This window comes from Balaenoptera physalus (genome assembly GCF_965194825.1).
Source record: "Balaenoptera physalus genome assembly, chromosome: 21".
NCBI lineage: Eukaryota > Metazoa > Chordata > Mammalia > Artiodactyla > Balaenopteridae > Balaenoptera > Balaenoptera physalus.
Genome location: NC_138902.1, coordinates 41,227,293 through 41,248,694, shown reverse-complemented (window position 1 = coordinate 41,248,694; position 21,402 = coordinate 41,227,293). Strand labels below are relative to the sequence as shown.

The 21,402-nt window shown below is 35.1% G+C and overlaps 1 protein-coding gene across 1 annotated transcript in view; it reads left to right on the top strand.

The window, feature by feature from the left end:
- The window catches only part of LOC309651390 (uncharacterized protein), a 797,009-nt gene that overhangs the window by 486,754 nt on the left and 288,853 nt on the right, over positions 1 to 21,402 (top strand). Inside the window, exon 7 of the mRNA XM_082444127.1 lies at positions 16,342 to 16,569. The gene's annotated coding sequence lies outside the window, so the exon portion shown is untranslated. The remainder of the gene's footprint in view (positions 1 to 16,341; positions 16,570 to 21,402) is intronic.

Sequence of the window (21,402 nt, the reverse complement as noted above, 5' to 3'; positions counted from 1 at the left end):
ATCTTCCATGAAACCAGTTCTTGGTACTAAAAAGTTTGGGGACCACTGCTATAGACAGTACAGATTTGGATGTGAATTTTCCAATAGATAAACTTTTCTTTTTGTTTAGATTGTTCAATCCATTTGATTTTAATATTATTATTGATATTGTTGATTTAACATCTGCTGTTTTGCTTTTTGTTTACTACACATGGTGCCTTTTTGTTTCTCCATTCCTCCTTTAGTGCCTTATTTTTATTAAGTGGGTGTTTTCTAGTGTAACATTTTAATTCCTTTAAGAGTTTAACAATTTTTTTGAAAATTTTCAGCTTTTTAAAAAATTTTACAAGTTGAGTTTTGAGAACCAGCACTTCAATAGCAGGTTTTTAGATTATACCACTGAATATTAACCTATTGTTCAGACACAAAATCCCAATGATGTAGCATAGAAATATTTCTAGTCATGTGTTACTCATATCTGATATCTTCTCTTTATATATATTAATACATATTATTAATGTTTAACCTTAGATTGTTTAAAGTTATAAATAAGTGGGCTATGTCTTTTATTAATGTCTTATCTTGCTAGTTCCTATATATCCTAGAAGAAAAACAATACATTACAAATTGACTTTTTTCTTTCACCTTAGTGGCATTTTCTAGAACAAAGCATAAATCTCACTTTAAACCATGAGCATGACCACAGTGGAAAGGATGTGGTCAATGCCTGTTTGTTACCACACTTAAAAAGATCAAATTAATGAATAAAATTATTATCAAATTAATAAATAAATTCATAAGGAATTGCTATCATAAAATTTTATATTATATGGAATTATGTAATTTGTTTACCTTTGTAAACAAAAATAACTGTCACAAAAATAACTTCTTAAAGAGCTCTAGGAACTTTACTATGTAAAAGTAGTATGCTCCCATTTCTGTAGATACCACTCTACATCTTCTTAGATTTTTCCTTCTTGAATTATTGAAAGGTAATTCCATGCACTCAGAACACCTTTATTTTCTTTATGAGATCATGATGTCTCCTAATCATGTAGCTTCCAGAAGCATCTATTGCTAGCTACTCTTTTATTTCAAGATTTAGTAGTTTATTTTTCTGTTATATAAGTGACCTTTCCACCTATTGATTTCCAGGACAAGAATATGTATAATTATGGCTACCTGGTCTGCTAAAATGCCATTTTGACCAACTGTGAATTAATTTTATCGGTATCCTTCGGGAAAATGAAACTCAGCTTGTTTTGGATTATCCACATTAACATGAAATACCCAAATATGTGTCAAAAGAATAAAATTAATCCACAGATGATTGTTAAGTCAAACCCAATATATAACATCTGTCATCATCACTGATATTTATAGTAATTGCTTCCAGACTTCAAGGTTTGTGCTGCAGTGTTAAAGGAAATTTTATTTGAGCAACTGAGTTACTAAACTATCTTATGATTATAAGTAATAAAAATCCACAGAGGCTAGTTTAAGCAACAGAAGGTTGGGGGGGGACATTTACTATATCTCAAATACTTTATAAGCAAAAAATATACAAACACTAGCTTAAATGAAGAGAAATGGTTATTATAAGGTTATAGAAGTGGTTCATGGAATGCAAAGGCAGGGATGGATCTAGAACTCAGATTAGACTAAAATTAAGTACTGGTGTGCTTCAGAGTAGTGCTTTTCAAACGTTAATGTGCATACACAGTGCCAGGAAGATATAAACTCATATGTCAAGACTTGAATGCTCATAATCACTGCAGGTTTATTTGTGATAGCCAAAAACTAGAAAAAATGCAAATGCTCATCAACAGAGGAAGGGATAATCAATATTACTCAGCCATTAAAATGAATGAGACAAAATGAGACAAAAATGCTAGATAAAATGAGTACATTCTCCATGATTCCATTTATATAAAATTCTAGAAAATGCAAACTGACTATAGAAAGCAAATCAGTGACTTTCCAGGCCTGTGAGGGGGCAGGGAGATAGGAGCTAGGGAAACTTTGACGGTGATGTAAATGTTCATTACTCATATTGTGTTAATAGTTTCACAGGTATAGGCATTTGTTAAAACATATCAAAGTTTCATTTATTACATGTCAATTATATCACAATTAAGTATTTTAAAAAATAAAAGAATATTCACAGTAGGCACAACATGGTGAAACTAAAAAACCCTGCCCATGAGTAGGAGAGAAAAATCTTCAGATCAGTCAGGGGAGAAAGATTATATTTAGAAGAGCAGTAGTTAGGCTGGTAGCTGATTTTGAAATGTCAGCATTGAAAGGAAGAAGATAAAGGGGTAATATCTCCTATTGTCTGGCAGAGGGTAAGGGAGAAGTGGGAGACTTGCCGAGGTAGAATTCTATAAACAGCATTTTTTTAAACAAGAAAATAAACAAATGGAAAGAGCAGAATGAACTTAAGGCGGAAGGAAAGTGCTCTTCTATAGGAAGTCTCATATGCAGGACAGAACAAAGTTGGAGAAATATAATCTAAATATATGTCTACTATATTAAACAATAGAATACTAATGTATCACAAGTATTAAAGGAATATAAAATACATTATACAAATTTGGGAAGAGATAAATGACATCACAGTGTTCTAAGGTCCAGTGTGAGAGTGAAAATATAAAAAGTGGGTGGGAGGTTCTAATAGAGAAAATTGGCAAACATTGCAAGTAATTATCATTAAAAGAATGGATCAGAAAACCTCAGTAAATCCAAAACTATATAGCAATTAAAATAAAATAGATCATATAGGCTAGCATATGTAACTGAAGTAAATGAAGTCAGACAAAAAGTTACAAAGGCTTTTTTTATATGAGTCACATATAAATAGTAAGATTATAAAGGCTCCATAAAAAAGGACAGCAAGCTTAATTATATAATTCAGGAAGGGAAATAGAAGAAGGGAGAAAACAATTTTTGGTTTTTTGTTCAACATTTCATTTTTTGTAAACACAAGACTGAGATAAGTTTGGCTGAAAATTAATATGGTGAATATTTACTCTCTCATATTCTCTACTTTTAAACTTGAAATGACAACCTAACAATGTTTACAAAAAATAATTGTTCTTCCATTGATAGTGTTAGACTTACTATTTTTAGAATTGAAAGATTTAATCGAGGTAATTGATCTTGGAGAAGAAAAATATTTTGGTGGCAGGCATGTTGAAGTATATCACCATGTAGATTCAACAATTAAAATGCAACAATAGGCTTCAAACAATTGATAACGATAATTTAATAAAACTTTGTAATTATACTTTACTAAAATCATGAAGAGGAATAGTTCTAGGATATTTGTTTGTAGAAAAAGCTTAGGAGTAGGAGGAGAAAGTCACTGAAACAGGTTTTTAAAAAAATGTTTAAACAATAGTCATCGCATTGAGCAGTATTCCTAAAGCATTTGATGTAAAACACCATTTCAAAGAGTTTTAAGAACAGGTTACATGATCAAACTAATGTAAAGAATGGATATGCTGTATTTTTCCTCTTGAAGTTGGCAAGGTGCATTACTAACATGAAAGATTCTGAGAAATCTCAGGAGAAAGAACTGTTTAATTTTGTTCATCCCACCCCATGCTAATTTGATCACCAGAGATTTTTTTTTTTTTTTAACTAAGCATCTCATAAAACACTCTAGTTACCTTGGAAAATTCATTTGTAAAATGAACACTGCAAGAGAGTGTCAAATTATACAGAGATGTCAATGAATATGGATTAAGAGAAACCATCACATATGGTGAATGGGCATTCACTGGTGTTTTGCAAGACAGAAGCTTTAGGAAAAAGTGAGTTACAAAGGAGAAAGTAGGAAATGTAACAGTAGGTGTAAAAAACTCAGTTAAAAGGAGAAGGAATGTTTATAATATGAACGCAAGAAGGGGGAAAGTGCAAGTTTTGTCAATCTTGATTTAATATCTGTAGTTTCAATTATGCTATGGATATGGATCTGAAGTTGGATATAGTCTTAAGCACAAATTTAAATTTCTTAGTCACCATATCTTAAGGAAGATGGAATGGAGAAAAAGAAAAAGAGCTCTTAAAGCAACGTCTCTCAAAATGTGACTTTAGAACCACTAGCCTCAAAATTACCCCAGGACATGGGCCCAAGTAAATGGCATTTCAGAGAAGTACTCTAGGTGAGAAAAATCTGTTCTTTTTCTGATTTCATTTAATATGGTAGAAAAAACTTAAGTGCCCCTTAACAGTGACTTTTTTCAGAGAAGCTAGATAACAGTTAATATGATATGGAATTGTCACAATTAAAAACAGTGTAATCAGGATTTTTTAAAGTATAAACTTATCAATTCATTAAAGATAGGTATCAGCGCTTTAAAATTACTGCATTGCGCTCAGAGGCCACAGAGACAATGTGGATGAAGTCACCCCTCTGGTCACTTTTGGTCATGCTGCTTTTGAAGGTCACCAGCTCTGACTGTGCACTTGGAGAAGTTCTCCAGAAGAGAGACAGGTTAGCTGTGTGTACAGAAACGTCTCCATTCCTGCACTTCAAAGGAGGCTTCAGTTAGTTAGTCCACTCAACGAAGGTCTGAGGCAGGTTACATTACATGCTGCTTTAATTTGATGATTTTAATTCTTCATAGAAAATGTTCCTTCCCTTTCAGAAGCTTTTATACTTTTGTTTAAATTAGAGAGAATATCATTTTTTGTTCTGTTGATTTCTTACAGTATAATTTAATCAATTGTGCTTCTTACATTTTAAATTACCTTAACTATGATTCTTATATTAATCATGTGATCTTAATTTTGAGTATGCATAGGAAATGTGTGTGATGTTTCTAAAATACTAACTCCTGAATTATTGAAAATGAAGACAATGCTGTTCCCTTTGTATCAATATCAAAATATATATTCATTTCAAGCTGCATTCAAAACTTTATATTCTTACATACGTCTTTCTGAATGTAAATATGCTCTTATTTGTGACAGTATATCAACAGAAGAGAAGAAATAAGAGCAATAAATCAATAAATCAGTTTTATTTTTGGCAGTATAGAAAGTAGCTTTCTTTTGGTTTCTGCAAAAAGTGAATATACTTTAAAATGATCAACTCTATGACCATATGAAGTTCTGTGATATTTGAAGAAATTATTTCAGATAAATTTTGAAAATAAAATATTCTATGATGTTATATACAGTGAGCAAAAAAAACAATATTTGGAGAAAGTGAAATTAGGAAAAGTCATTACCACTTTTTAAAATTATAGTAATCTTAAATATATGCATGTATAAGCACACATACATATTGCACACACATTTTCACACAAATCTGTTGCTAACAAATTTTATCAGCTCTATTTTTTTGACATTCGTTTCCTATTATTATTTTAATTTTAAGAGACTATTACCTAAATATATATAGATTATAGATGGAGTTAAAAGAGACATGAAATGTTTCTGTGCTTCTGTTTCATTGGTCAGAAAATACATGTGGGCTATTTTAAGATCTGCAGTGAGAAAATCAACTAAACCTAGTTTTGCCCTTCACTATCTATGACAGATCTGCAAATAATGGACAAATAAACCCAGGGGGTTACATGGACTGTGAATGGCTCTATGTTCAGTGTTAGTTTTATTGTTTTATACTTTGTTAGAAGATAGACTGGGGGGGACCTTCAGGATGGCGGAGGAGTAAGATGCGGAGATCACCTTCCTCCCCACAAATACATCAGAAATACATCTACATGTGGAACAACTCCTACAGAACACCTACTGAATACTGGCAGAAGACCTCAGACCTCCCAAAAGGCAAGAAACTCCCCACGTACCTGGGTAGGGTAAAAGAAAAAAGAAAAAACAGAGACAAAGAATAGGGATGGGACCTGCACCAGTGGGAGGGAGCCGTGAAGGAGGAAAGGTGTCCACACACCAGGAGCCCCTTCGCAGGCGGAGACTGCAGGTGGCGGAGGGGGTAAGCTTCGGAGCCGCGGAGGAGAGCGCAGCCACAGGGGTGCGGAGGGCAAAGCGGAGAGATTCCCGCACGGAGGATCGGCGCCGAGCAGCACTCACCAGCCCGAGAGGCTTCTCTGCTCACCCGCCGGGGCGGCCGGGGGCTGGGAGCTGAGGCTCGGGCTTCAGTCGGATCGCAGGGAGAGGACTGGGGTTGGCGGCGTGAACACAGCCTGAAGGGGCTAGTGCGCCACAGCTGGCCGGGAGGGAGTCTGGGAAAAAGTCTGCAGCTGCCAAACAGGCAAGAGACTTTTTCTTGCCTCTTTGTTTCCTGGTGTGCGAGGAGAGGGGATTCAGAGCACGGCCTAAACGAGCTCCAGAGATGGGTGCGAGCTGCAGCGATCAGCGCGGACACCAGAGACGGGCATGGGACGCTAAGGCTGCTGCTGCCGCCACCAAGAAGCCTGTGTGCGAGCACAGGTCACTCTCCACACCGCCCCTCCTGGGAGCCTGTGCAGCCCGCCACTGCCAGGGTCCCGTGATCTGGGGACAACTTCCCCCGGAGAACGCACGGCGCGCCTCGGGCTGCTGCAACGTCATGACGCCTCTGACGCCGCAGGCTCGCTCCGCATCCGTACCGCTCCCTCCCCCCGGCCTGAGTGAGCCAGAGCCCCCGAAGCAGCTGCTCCTTTAACCCCGTCCTGTGTGAGCGAAGGACAGACGCCCTCAGGTGACCTACACGCAGAGGCGGGACCACATCCAAAGCTGAACCCCAGGAGCTGTGCGAACAAAGAAGAGAAGGGAAATCTCTCCCAGCAGCCTTGGGAGCAGCGGATTAAATCTCCACAATCAACTTGATGTACCCTGCCTCTGTGGAATACCTGAATAGACAACGAATCATCCCAAAATTGAGGCGGTGGACTTTGGGAGCAACTTTAGACTTGGGATTTGCTTTCTGCTTCTAATTTGTTTCTGGTTTTATGTTTATCTTAGTTTAGTATTTAGAGCTTATTATCATCGGTAGATTTGTTTATTGATTTGGTTGGTCTCTTCCTTTTATATATATATATATATATATATATATATATATATATATATATATATTTTTTTGTCCTTCTTCTCTTTTTGTGAGTGTGTATGTATAGGCTTCTTTGTGTGATTTTTGTCTGTATAGCTTTGCTTTTACCATTTGTCCTAAGGTTTTCTCTGTCCTTTTTCTTTCTTTCTTTCTTTTTTTTTTTAGTATAGCTTTTAGCACTTGCTTTCATTGGTGGATTTGTTTTTTGGTTTGGTTGTTCTTGTCCTTTTTTTTTATTTTTTATTTTTAGTAATATTTTCTTTTTTTTTTTTTTCTTTTCTCCCTTTTCTTCTGAGCCATGTGGCTGACAGGGTCTTGGTGCTCTGGCCGGGTGTCAGGCCTGAGACTCTGAGGTGGGAGTGCCAAGTTCAGGACATTGCTCCACAAGAGACCTCCCGGCTCCACTAATCAATGAATTTGGTAAAGTAGGATGCAAAATTAATGCACAGAAATATCTTGCATTCCTATACATTAATGATGAAAAATCTGAAAGAGAAATTAAGGAAACACTCCCATTTACCATTGCAACAAAGAGAATAAAAAACCTAGGAATAAACCTATAAGACACTGATGAAAGAAATTAAAAATGATACAAACAGATGGAGATATATACCATGTTCTTGGATTGGAAGAATCAACATTGTGAAAGTGACTATACTACCCAAAGCAATCTACAGATTCAGTACCATCCCTATCAAACTACCAGTGGCATTTTTCACAGAACTAGAACAAAAAATTGCACAATTTGTATGGAAACACAAAAGACCCCAAATAGCCAAAGAAATCTTGAGAAAGAAGAGCGGAGCTGGAGGAATCAGGTTCCTGGACTTAAGAGTATACTACAAAGCTACAGTAATCAAGACAGTACAGTACTGGCATAAAAACAGAAACATAGATCAATGGAACAGGATAGAAAGCCCAGAGATAAACCGTCACACATATGATCACCTTATCTTTGATAAAGGTGGCAAGAATATACAATGGAGAAAAGACAGCCTCTTCAAGTGGTGCTGGGAAAACTGGAGAGCTACATGTAAAAGAATGAAATTAGAACACTCCCTAACACCATACACAAAAATAAACTCAAAATGGATTAAAGACCTAAATGTAAGGTGAGACACTGTAAAACTCTTAGAGGAAAACATAGGCAGAACACTCTATGACATACATCACAGCAAAATCCTTTTTGACCCACCTCCTAGAGAAATGGAAATAAAAACAAAAATGAACAAATGGGACCTAATGAAACTTAAAAACTTTTGCACAGCAAAGGAAACCATAAACAAGACGAAAAGACAACCTTCAGAATGGGAGAAAATATTTGCAAATGAAGCAACAGACAAAAGATTAATCTCAAAAATATACAAGCAGCTCATGCAGCTCAATATCAAAAAACCGAACAACCCAATCCAAAAATGGGCAGAAGACCTAAATAGACATTTCTCCAAAGAAGATATACAGATTGCCAACAAACACATGAAAGGATGCTCAATATCACTGATCATTAGAGAAATGCAAATCAGAACTACAATGTGGTATCACCTCACACCGGTCAGAATGGCCATCATCAAAATATCTACAAACAGTAAATGCTGGATAGGGTGTTGAGAAAAGGGAACCCTCTTGCACTGTTGGTGGGAATGTAAATTGATACAGTCACTATGGAGAACAGTATGTGGGTTCCTTAAAAAACTAAAAATAGAACTACCATATGACCCAGCAATCCCACTACTGGGCATATACCCTGAGAAAGTCATCATTCAAAAAGAGTCATGTACCACAATGTTCATTGCAGCTGTATTTACAATAGCCAGGACATGGAAGCAACCTAAGTGTCCATCAACAGATGAATGGATAAAGAAGATGTGGCACATGTATACAATGGAATATTACTCAGCCATAAAAGGAAACGAAATTGAGTTATTTGTAGTGAGGTGGATGGACCTAGAGTCTGTCATACAGAGTGAAGTAAGTCAAAAAGTAAGCATACAGATACCATATGCTAACACATATATATGGAATAAAAACAAATATATTTCTGAAGAACCTAGGGGCAGGACAGGAGTAAAGATGCAGACGTAGAGAATGGACTTGAGGACACGGGGATGAGGAAGGGTAAGCTGGGATGAAGTGAGAGAGTGACATGGACATATATACACTACCAAATGTAAAATAGATGGCTAGTGGGAAGCAGCTGCATAACACAGGGAGATCAGTTCGGTGCTTTATGTCCACCCAGAGGGGTGGGATAGGCAGGGTAGGAGGGAGACGCAAGAGGGAAGAGATATGGGGATGTATGTATATGTATAGCTGATACACTTTGTTATAAAGCAGAAACTAACACACCATTGTAAAGCAATTATAATCCAATAAAGATGTTAAAAAAAAAGATAGTTTAAAGCAATAGCCAGTAATTTTCCAATGCTATCTTTTAATAATCAAACACATTTTTAATAACTCAAAGTTTAATTCATTTAATGAAATGGAGAACGTTTATCCTTAATTCTTGGACAAATGAGATTTTTCATCACTGATGGCAATGTTGTAGTTTGGATGAAATATCAAAATCAGTCTTATGATGCAGGCTAATTTTTTCTGCAACACCAAATGCCTTACACTTGCTTGAACATTTATGACACCTATTGTCTTAGTCAGTTTGGACTGCTATAACAGAACACTATACACTGGATGGTTTAAGCAACAGACATTTATCTTTCACAGTTCTGGAGGTTTAGAGGTCTAAGATTAAGATGCAGGCAGATTTGGTGTCTGATGAGGCCTTGGCCTGCAGATGGCCATTTCCTGCTGTGTCCCCACATGGCAGAAAGAGGGGGAGCAAGCTCTCTAGTCTCTGCTTGTAAGGGCACTAATCTCATCAGGAGGACCCCACTCACATGACCTCATCTAAACTCTCCTGAAGGCCCCATTTCCCAATACTATCACATTGGGATTTAGAGCTGTAACATATGAACTGGGAAGGAATGCAAACATTCAGTCCTTAACACCTGTCTTGCTCCATCTTTGCTCTGTGCACTTTAAGAACGTGGACAGAGATATCTATAGAGTCTATGTTAGTAAACTTGTTGAATTAGAATATTGGTTCATTCTAGCAACCATTCTAAATTCATCATAAAGTTGATTTTGTATCTTTTTATGTTTTAAATATGAATAGTGTCATATATTCTTGGAAAGCAGTATTTCTTTATAAAATAAGCACAATATTTACACTTTCTTCTGACATACTTCTGATGTGTGTTCACATTTACCCTTTTCATTGAATATGCAGTTATTCTGCATTTTAAACTTCAACACATGTTATACAAGAAAAAAAAGAAGAATGTGTATATTTTCCATCCCAAGAAGCCTTATACAATTAATCTTTAATTTTAAAGTAAATATTAATTTTTATTCTGTTCTTTCTCTCATTTTTATTATTTTTCTGCCATTTAAATTCTCAGGAAATTTGAGAATTAGGGGAATATAAATTTTAAAAAAATTATATTGTTTAAATAAGATCAACACCTTTTAACTACAAGTCCTTTATAATAAAAAATATATATATATAATTATAAGATATATAATTACAAAGCTTTCATTAATATTTCTTTTCCATAATTATTCTTTTGTAATGTATTTAGAGTTTATTCTCATACCTCATAACTGGATGGCTTTCACTATCTCCTGGTCATCAGTGTAGAACAAATTATTCATGTTTCAGTACTTCGGTAATGAGATGTCAGCCCATAATCCTTGCTGTTGAAGGGATTGTCAGAAATGATTGAATCCTTGGTGATGTGACCTCAATGCCATTTAAAGCTTGCCCTCGTAAGAGAGTACATGCTCTCTGAGAAGCCCCTTTTCTTCTTAGCATTTTTATGTTGTTTTGCATAATATTATACATGTATGTGCATAATTCAAACTGAAAATCAATTCAGCAATAACTATATACCTGTGGAACATTTATTAACCACTATTTATTTTGAACACTCACTGTGAAGATGTATGGACATCATGTTAATTTTCATTTCATAAAATCCAGCATGGATCGTTGGGGCTGCTAAGTTTCAGTTGCTCCGTGGTAGGTGTGTTTGCCTGCTATTAGGACGTTTGTTTGCTTAGTTATTTAAGTATTATGCCTTTGATAATTATTAAAGTGAGTAAAAAATCCACCAAAATGATTTTATATCCATGAGAGTTTCCGTTGTCGTAAGTTTGCAAACCAGAGACGTTACGTATCAGGGTCCCACCAGCAAAACAGAACCAATACAGTACATATATTACAAGACTTACTGTAAGGAATTGCATTACAGAATGGTGTGGGCTGGCTAAGCAGTTCTGAAATTTACAGGGCAGGCCTTCAGGAAGAGCAGCCTGGAACTCTCAGGCAAGAGCTGAAGCTGCAGTCCCTAGGCAAGTTCTTTTTCAGGGAAACCTCAATTCTACTCTTAAAACCTTTAAAATGATTGAATCAGGTTCACCCAGATCATCTAGGATAATCTCCTTTACTTAATGTCAACTCATTATGGACCTTAATCACATCTACAGAGTATCTTCAAAGCAATACCATGAAAAATAGTGTTTGATTGAGTAATTGGGTACTGTAGTCTAGAAAGTTGACACGGAAAACTAAACATTACAGGTTATTTCCTATTTTTACAGGATTAGTATTCGCCTGATTCATGAATGATGAAACTATGAGTGCTTAACTCAAGTCTCAGTGAGCTTATTTCATATCACTGGGAGGGGGGAGGTACTGTAATATCTTGAAAAGTTTAGTTTTACATATTCAATTTCAGTACTACTTATAAATTTTGAGATCTTAGGGCTGGTAGATGCTTAAAGTTTCAACAGATTTTATACATCATACTTGGACCAAGATCTAGTTGCAATTATGTAAGAAGACTTAATTGTGCTTATAACCATATATTTAAAAATTCAAATCAACTTATGGACAGTACTCCAAATTTAGCTCATTCATTCTGTATTAGTCATGCATATAGATTAAATATATAAATAATAAATAACAGAGGTAGGTCAGTGAATATAAGAACATTTTAGCCTAAATGACACAGAATAGATATTCAAAATTAATCTTTCACTTAAAAACTTTATGATTTAGGAGGTTAACAGACAATGACAAAGGTATGGTACTTCTAGCTTGGGAACTTCATTTCAAATGGTAAGAAACCTCACACCAGATACCATATGCTTCAAATTTTCTTTCTGTTTTTTACTTAAAAGTACCTTTTCATTTTACAAATCTAATATATCTCTAAATCCCTCTACTCCTTTTCTTTATAGTATGGATTAGTTTTCTATTGCTTCATAACAAATTGCTACAAATTTTGTTGCTTGAAACAAAAGTTTACTATCTCACAATTTCTGTGGGATTATGAGGTAACTCGCTTCGTTACTGAGGGTCTCACTAGGCTGAAATCAAGGTGTCAGCCAGGGTTGCTGTCTCATCTGAGGCTCAAGAGTTTTCATCCAACTGGTTGTCGTCAGAATTCAGCTCCCTGCACTTGTAGAAATGGAAGTTCCATCTTCTTGCTGAATATTGGCAAGGGGCTGCTCTCAGCACCTAGGGGCCACCTGTAGGTCCTTGCCACATGGTGCCCTCCATAGACAGTTCACAACACATGTATTTGTTTGTCAGAGGCTGGGAGGAGTACCTCTTTTGCTTTGAATGTGTCTGCTGCTTTGAGTCTCTTTAAAAGATTCACCTGATTAGGTCAGTCCTACCCATGGTAATCTCTCTTTTGGTTAAAACAAAGTCAACTGATTAGGGACTTTAATTATATCTGCAAAAAGGAATCACATATGCCAACATTTGAAATATCTAATCAACTGTTAAGATTCTTTTTTTTATTTTCCATTATCTTCAACTCTGAGGGAATATATAGGCTTCCACAAGACACTAAAAACCAAAAAAAGAACAAAACAGAACAACACAGGCAGAGCCAGTTTCACTGCGAGAGAAGGTTTACATCTGTCCATTAAAAAAAAAAGTATATTTTACACATACACACATATACGTGTGTATATATTTAAATACTCACATTTAATTAATAAATAAAACATACTATTACCAAGGGCTGTTCTCCAATTGCAGTTGAATAGATGAAAGGATATGATTTTCAAGTAGGTTTTAAATTTGCAAAGCATCTATTAATAATGTATAGAAAGGAAAATTATGAATAGTATAACTTATTATTACCCTCCAAAATTTAAACTTTAAAAATAAATCATAAGTACTCCTTTGTAGATTTGAAGTCCTTTGAGGAAGTGTTATGCTTCATTTATACATTATACCATTTTACTGTTGCTGTTCAATAATTACATATTGTTGACATTTTTTATGTAGTTATGCTTTCTTTTATGGTTCTAAGATGTAGCTTATTGTTACATGGAATAAATATATTTCAGTTTCATGTTACTTGGAAAAGTAATGGATGAATCAAATTGTACTTCATGGATACTCATGCCCTCTGAGGCATTCAGTTGTTATTGAACACTGCGATACTAACTGCTTTGATGCACTCGATATTGCCCTGAGCCAAAAAAACTTATTCCTCAGAACACTTACAGTAACACAGAGGAGTAATGTTTCCTAGTAGAAACAAGCAATATACATTAAGAAATATTTTGAAAGGAAATTAGAATCTGTCACTACTTAATCTATGAACTCACATTTTTATGAGAAAAGGATTTAAAATTGTTACAGAATAGTGAGTGGTACATTAACCACAAATGTAATAATTATTAGTAACTTTTTGGCTGTATAAAATTAAGAGCATACTTGAGCAACTTACTGCAAAAAATAGGTGGAAAATTAAACTATAGGTTTTTAAAATGTAGTTATCCAGCAATAATGGAAAGCAAATTGTTTGCTTATAATAATTACTATTTAAAAATACTTGGCTGAATTAAAAATAATTTAGTAGCTGCAGCTATGATTAGATAAGTAGAAAGATGTCAAGGTAATAATACAATATGTAAAGTTATAATATGAAGTACAAAGATATAAAGGTAGCAAAATAAACATTACCAGACATAAGTAAGAATTAATGAAATGAATATTGGCAACAATATAATTAGATGTCCTAAAAATGTAAAGGTGAGATTTTTGTAAAGCATATTAATGAGTTATCATTACTCACTAGCCTGGGTTAAAGCCTAGAGTTGAATATCACATCATAAAAACTGCTTTGCAGAATAATACAACTTTGAAACACTGTATGAGCCTGAAAAGGAAACCTTTGGGAAATGATTAATGGTAGCAATTGTATAACACATATTAGGATAAAAGTTCAACCATATAAATATTTATGTCAATTATCTAAGAATTAGATGCAAGGTTAAAACTGTATGTGCCATATGAGAACTAAATACTTCAAAAGAAATATTGTTTGGAAATACAGTGGGAGACCATTCTACAAATTGGTGTGTTATCATAAGTGCATTATTATATAAGGGCTTTGATTTGATAGTGTAAGAGTAGATTATACAGTTCATTAGAATAAGGAATGATGCTCTTTTCTATGGGGAATTCATAAATAACCTGAACAAAGACAAATCTATAAAGCAGAAGCTTCTAGTGGTATTGCTTCCAGAACTAAGGTTTAATTTAGGAACATAAATATACAATTTTTAAAATTATTTTATCAAAAAATTTAGAACAATCTTCATACATTATATTATGAGTTAAACTATGTAATGCTATTTAGTATGAAAATGCAAAGGAGCAATATCGTTATATTTTAATTGTGTAGATTCAACCAAAAGCACACCTCAATTTTTAAAACCATGTTTTTATTTTAAAGTTGTGCAAAGTAACCCAACTTAACAGAATCATCAATAAATTTATTTCCACTTTCATTAAAGTAAAAACCTTATATTCACGTGATTATAAATACCACAAAGATATGTTTGGCATATGTCTAATTGAACCACTTGATTTTATTTATAATCTTTATTTTTTATTAATAAAAAGTCACCATGGAAAAAATGTAGGAGAAAATATTTGAGGGAAGTATAAGTTCATGACATCTTAGGGAAACAATAGTCTATATGACACAGTATATTCTCCTAATATCTTTTTCTGAATTCAATACTATATCAATAAAATATCCTTCAAAAATATGCATGTTATTAAATGTATTTATTCAATGTTAATACAAATGAACAATAATTTATTTCCAAAACATGGTGTGAAAAAACAAAAAAGGGAAAATATTAAGAATGGGCAGTAATTCAGAATAGTCATGGGGGGAAAATACACCTTCGAAAATGCAAAATGTAATATGAATGGAGTGAATAGTAATGGGAAGGAGAGAAAATATTTAAGAGATCTGTTTAAACTCAGTTTTTCTTCCATTGTAATTTGCATCAGTTTATTTGCTTTCAAATTATTATATTGAATAGTTTGCAAACTCTGTATTAAAGACTAAAACACAGCTAAACATCACTGACAACAAAAGGAGTGGGGATAGTAATGCTAATATAATGCTGTTGAGGAAACGGATTTGACACTTTTAAATGGGATAAAATGCAAAATTCCTTCATCATCCTCTCTGAATTTAGGCTTATTTGAGCTTAAGGGAGGCTTGACATAGTTCAGGGAATAAAAGGGGAGGGGGCGGATTTAGTACTAGGTTCATATATTTTGTAAAAAGAAAAATAAAGTAATACAAAAAATGAAGACGTAAATACCATTCTTTGTAATGCACCAGTGATTATTTCCTAAATTGGATAAATAACTTTACACTGAATCCACTACAAGATGCTTTTTGACATAGTGTCAATTTTCAGTTTGTTTTCAAGTCTTAGATTCTTACTTTTCTATGCAATTTCTGTTAGAACAATTGAGACGTTTCTAGGCTCTAACATGCTTGTTACTAGAGTGCAATTAAATCTATTGTTTATCTTTTGTTTTACTTGCAACAGTGCTTTTACATCAAGTGATACCGTATCAGTATGTGATCACCAATGATTTTCATTTCTGCAGTTATTAACTAATATTCTGGGAAATTTTCCGTGTACATGGTTGTTTCATTCTATTTTATATTTTTGCTATATGAGGAGGATTTTTAAAAGTGCTTTCCACTCAGTAGCTGAAAATATTAGATAGAGAAAGGATGAAGGAACTACTAATTGTGCTGGGAGGAGAGAGATGTGTGGGATACTGAAATGATGGAGAGCATGGTGATGACACCAGTTTTCTGTCCTTTAGGGCAGGATGAATGTTGAATCCGTTTTCTAACTAGGGCTCATCAGAGAGAAGACTTTTTGGAGGAAGCTCATGCGATCCGTGTTTTATCCATTTTGTGCTTGATTTCCTGTAGAGACACCCAACAGCAACATCAAAGAGGCAGTTTTTTTTGCACAAATACAGTACAGAGCTATTTGAACTTGAAGATCACTGGCATATATGTGGTGATCGGATTGTGGATGAAGTTGCCTAGACAGAGGACATACGGAAGATGAGGATCTAGAAGGAAGCTGCAAGAAGCCCCGCATTTCACGGCCAATTGGAAGAGAAGAACTTGCAGAGCGGATAGAAAAGAAGCAGGGTAAGTCACACCTGGGGAAACTGGAGAGACTGTGATGTCATAGAAACAAGAAAGGAGTGCCTCCTCCCATATTGTGAATCTTCCTATAAATAAGGAGTGGGCTTGGGAGCATACAAAGGATTGTGCACTGGGCCAGTTGTCTGATTTCAGCTTTCTCACAATTGAGGGTTTGCTAGCTTCATACTAATTTTAACAGCTCTATGGAAAACCAGTACATCACTGTCACTTTCTTGCATTTTATTCATCCTAATGCATCAATGGTTTTAGTCTCCAGCTATAAAGAGCCAGGACCCTATTTTAAAATACAATTTCCTTATATTCTATAAAAGAAATAATTACAGAGCAATCACCAGCAGGAATGGTTGAGTCCTTTCTAGTAAAGAATTACAAAGGAACTACAAAACGAAAAACTTTTACTGTTAATGTATCATTAATCTCATTTCTATTTCCTTCTCCAAGGGGAGGCTTATTAGGGGGAGGGTTAATGACACTGACCTCGAACACCTGCAGTTGTGTTCGTTCTGTCTATATCACTTGACCGGTAAAGAGTGTGAGTAATAATATCATGCCTTCATGGATTCTAGGCTTATTGGACCTTCAGTGCTATTTGGGCCTCATAAATGTTCTGTTACTAATATCTGCTAAGTGTTACGGATTTTATTCAGAGTCAGTGATGACATCTGAGAAACTGCTCACCACATGTGAATTCTCAGAACTCAGGTGACTATATCATGTTGGGAGATTGTTTCAGATATTGCATCAGGTAACAGAAAGAATAAAAGCATGCTTTTTAAAAGCCATCTGGTGTATTATTTCGAATTGTATTGTGAAGCCACTTGTATTGGAAAGTGTTGCCTTGAACTTCCCTTTTAAATGATACTACATTGAAATTACTCTTCATTATTCACTCCCATCAGTTGCCATCCTCAGAGAATTGATTAACCATAAAATCTGAATCTAATTCTTTCTTAACACTCTCTAAGCAAATGTTTAAATTCTATCAATGTTTAAATTTTTTTTTGAATTTTATTTACTTTTTTATATAGCAGGTTCTTATCCATTTTATGCATATTAGTGTATATATGTCCATCCCAATCTACCAGTTCATCCCACCTCCACCACACCCCGCCCCACCCTGAGCTTTCCCCCCTTGGTGTCCAAACGTTTGGTCTCTACATCTGTCTCTATTTCTGCCCTGCAAACGGGTTCATCTGTACCATTTTTCTAGATTCCACATATATGCAATAATATGCGATATTTGTTTTTCTCTTTCTGACTTACTTCACTCTGTATGACAGTCTCTAGGTCCATCCACGTCTCTACAAATGACCCAATTTCATTCCTTTTTATGGCTGAGTAATATTCCATTGTATATATTATATACCACATCTTCTTTATCCATTCATCTGTCGATGGGCATTTAGGTTGCTTCCATGACCTGGCTACTGTAAATAGTGCTGCAATGAACATTGGGGTGCATGTGTCCTTTTGAATTATGGTTTTCTCAGGGTATATGCCCAGTAGTGGAATTGCAGGATCATATGGTAGCTCTATTTTTAGTTTTTTAAGGAACCTCCCTACTGTTCTCCATAGTGGCTGTATCAATTTACATTCCCACCAACAGTGCAAGAGGATTCCCTTTTCTCCACACCCTCTCCAGCATTTGTTGTTTGTAGATTTTCTGATGAATCCCATTATGACAGGTGTGAGGTGATACCTCATTGTAGTTTTGATTTTCATTTCTCTAATAATTAGTGATGTTGAGCAGCTTTTCATGTGCCTCTGGGCCATCTGTAGGTCTCCTTAGGAGAAATGTCTGTTTAGGTCTTCTGCCCATTTTTGGATTGGGTTGTTTGTTTTTTTATATTGAGCTGCATGAACTGTTTATATATTTTGGAGATTAATCCTTTGTCCGTTGATTCGTTTGCAAATATTTTCTCCCATTCTGAGGATTGTCTTTTCGTCTTGTTTGTAGTTTCCTTTCATGTGCAAAAACTTTTAAGTTTCATTTGGTCCCATTTATTTATTTTTGTTTTTATTTCCATTTCTCTAGGAGGTGGATAAAAATAGATCTTGCTGTGATTTATGTCAAAGAATGTTCTGCCTAAGTTTTCCTCTAGGACTTTTATAGTGTCCGGTCTTACATTTAGGTCTTTAATCCATTTTGAGTTTATTTTTGTATATGGTGTTAATTTCATTCTTTTACATGTAGCTGTGCAGTTTTCCCAGCACCACTTATTGAAGAGACTGTCTTTCTCCATTGTATATCCTTGCCTCCTTTATCATAGATTAGGTGACCATAGGTGCATAGGTTTATCTCTGGGTTTTCTATCCTTTTCCATTGATCTATATTTCTATTTTTGTGTCAGTACCATATTGTCTTGATTACAGTAGCTTTGTAGGATAGCCTGAAGTCAAGGAATCTGATTGCTCCAGCTTGGTCTGTTTCCCTCAAGATTGCTTTGGCTATTTGGGGTCTTTTGTGTCTCCATACAAATTTTAAGATGTTTTGTTGTAGTTCTGTAAGAAATGCCATTGGTTAATTTGATAGGGATTGCATTGAATTGGTAGATTGCTTTGGGTAGTAGAGTCATTTTCACAATATTGATACCTCCAATCCAAGAACATGGTATATCTCTCCATCTGTTTGTGTCATCTTTGATTTCTTTCATCAGTGTCTTATAGTTACCTGAGTACAGGTCTTTTACCTCCTTAGGAAGGCTTATTCCTAGGTATTTTATTTTTTTGTTGCAATGGTGAATGGGATTTCCTTCATTTCTCTTTTTGATCTTTCATTGTTAGTGTATAGGAATGCAAGAGATTTCTGTGCATTAATTTTGTATCCTGCCTTTACCAAACTCATTGTTTAGCTCTAGTAGTTTTCTGGTAGCATCGTTAGGATTCTCTATGTATAGTATCATGTCATCTGCAAACAGTGACAGTTTTACTTCTTCTTTTCCAATTTGTATTCCTTTTATTTCTTTTTCTTCTCTGATTGCCGTGGCTAGGACTTCCAAAACTATGTTGAATAATAGTGGTGAGAGTGGACATCCTTGTCTCATTCCTGATCTTAGAGGAAATGCTTTCAGTTTTTCACCATTGAGAATGATGTTTGCTGTGGGTTTGTCGTATATGGCCTTTATTATGTTGAGGTAAGTTCCCTCTATGCTCACTTTCTGGAGAGTTTTTATCATAAATGTGTGTTGAATTTTGTCAAAAGCTTTTTCTGTATCTATTGAGATGATCATATGGTTCTTCTTCTTCAATTTGATAATATGGTGTATCACATTGCTTGATTTGCATATATTGAAGCATCCTTGCATCCCTGGGATAAATCCCACTTGATCATGGTGTATGATCCTTTTAATGTGTTGTTGGATTCTGTTTGCTGGTATTTTGTTGAGGATTTTTGCATCTATATTCACCAGTGATATCTGTCTGTAATTTTCTTTTTTTGTAGTATCTTTGTCTGGTTTTGGTATCAGGGTGATGGTAGCCTCATAGAATGAATTTGGGAGTGTTCCTTCCTCTGCAGTTTTTTGGAAGAGTCTGAGGAGGATGGGTGTTAACTCTTCTCTAAATGTTTGATAGATTTCACCTCCATGTGTTTCTGCTTTTCACGTTTTATTCCCATGTCATTTATTGCTAATCTCATAGTGCTGTGGTTGGAAAAGATGCTTGATATGATTTTAGTTTTCTTAAATTTACCAAGGCTTGGTTTGTGACCCAAGATGTGATCTTTCCTAGAGAATGTTCCGTGTGCACTTGAGAATAAAATGTAATCTGCTGTTTTTGGATGGAATGTCCTATAAATATCAATTAAATCTATCTGATCTATTGTGTCAGTTAAAGCCTGTGTTTCCTAATTAATTTTCTGTCTGCATGATCTGTCCATTGGTGTAAGTGAGGTGTTAAAGTGCCCCACTATTATTGTGTTATGTTGATTTCCTCTTTTAGAGCTGTTAGCAGTTGCCTTATATATTGAGGTGCTCCTATGTTGGGTGCATGTATATTTATAATTGTTATATCTTGTTCTTGGATTGGTCCCTTGATCATGACGTAGTGTCCTTTTTTGTCTCTAGTAACATTCTTTATTTTAAAGTCTATTTTATCTGATATGAGTATTGCTACTCCAGCTTTCTTTGGATTTCCATTTGCATGGAATATCTTTTTCCGTCCCCTCCCTTTCAGTCTGTATGTGTCCCTAGGTCTGAAGTGGGTCTCTTGAAGACAGCATATATATGGGTCTTGTTGTTGTATTCATTCAGTGAGCCTGTGTCTCTTGGTTGGAGCATTTAATCCATTCACATTTAAGGTAACTATCGATATGTATGTTCCGATTACCATTTTCTTAGTTGTTATGGATTTGTTTTTGTAGGTCCTTTTCTTCTCTTGTGTTTCCCACTTAGAGAAGTTCCTTTAGCGTTTGTTGAGGAGCAGGTTTGGTGTTGCTGAATTCTGTTAGCTTTTGCTTGTCTGTAAAGCTTTTGATTTCCCCGTCAAATCTGAATGAGATCCTTGCTGGGTAGAGTAATCTTGGTTGTACGTTCTCCCTCTCATCACTTTAAATATATTGTGCCATTCCCTTCTTGCTTGTAGAGTTTCTGCTGAGAAATCAGCTGTTAACCTTACGGGAGTTCCCTTTTATGTTATTTGTCATTTTTCCCTTGTTGCTTTTAATAATTTTTCTTTGTCTTTAATTTTTGTCAATTTGATTACTATGTGTCTCGGTGTATTTCTCCTTAGGTTTATCTTGCCTGGGACTCTCTGCACTTCCTGGACTTGGGTGGCTATTCCTTTTCCCATTTTAGGGAAGCTTTTGACTATAATCTC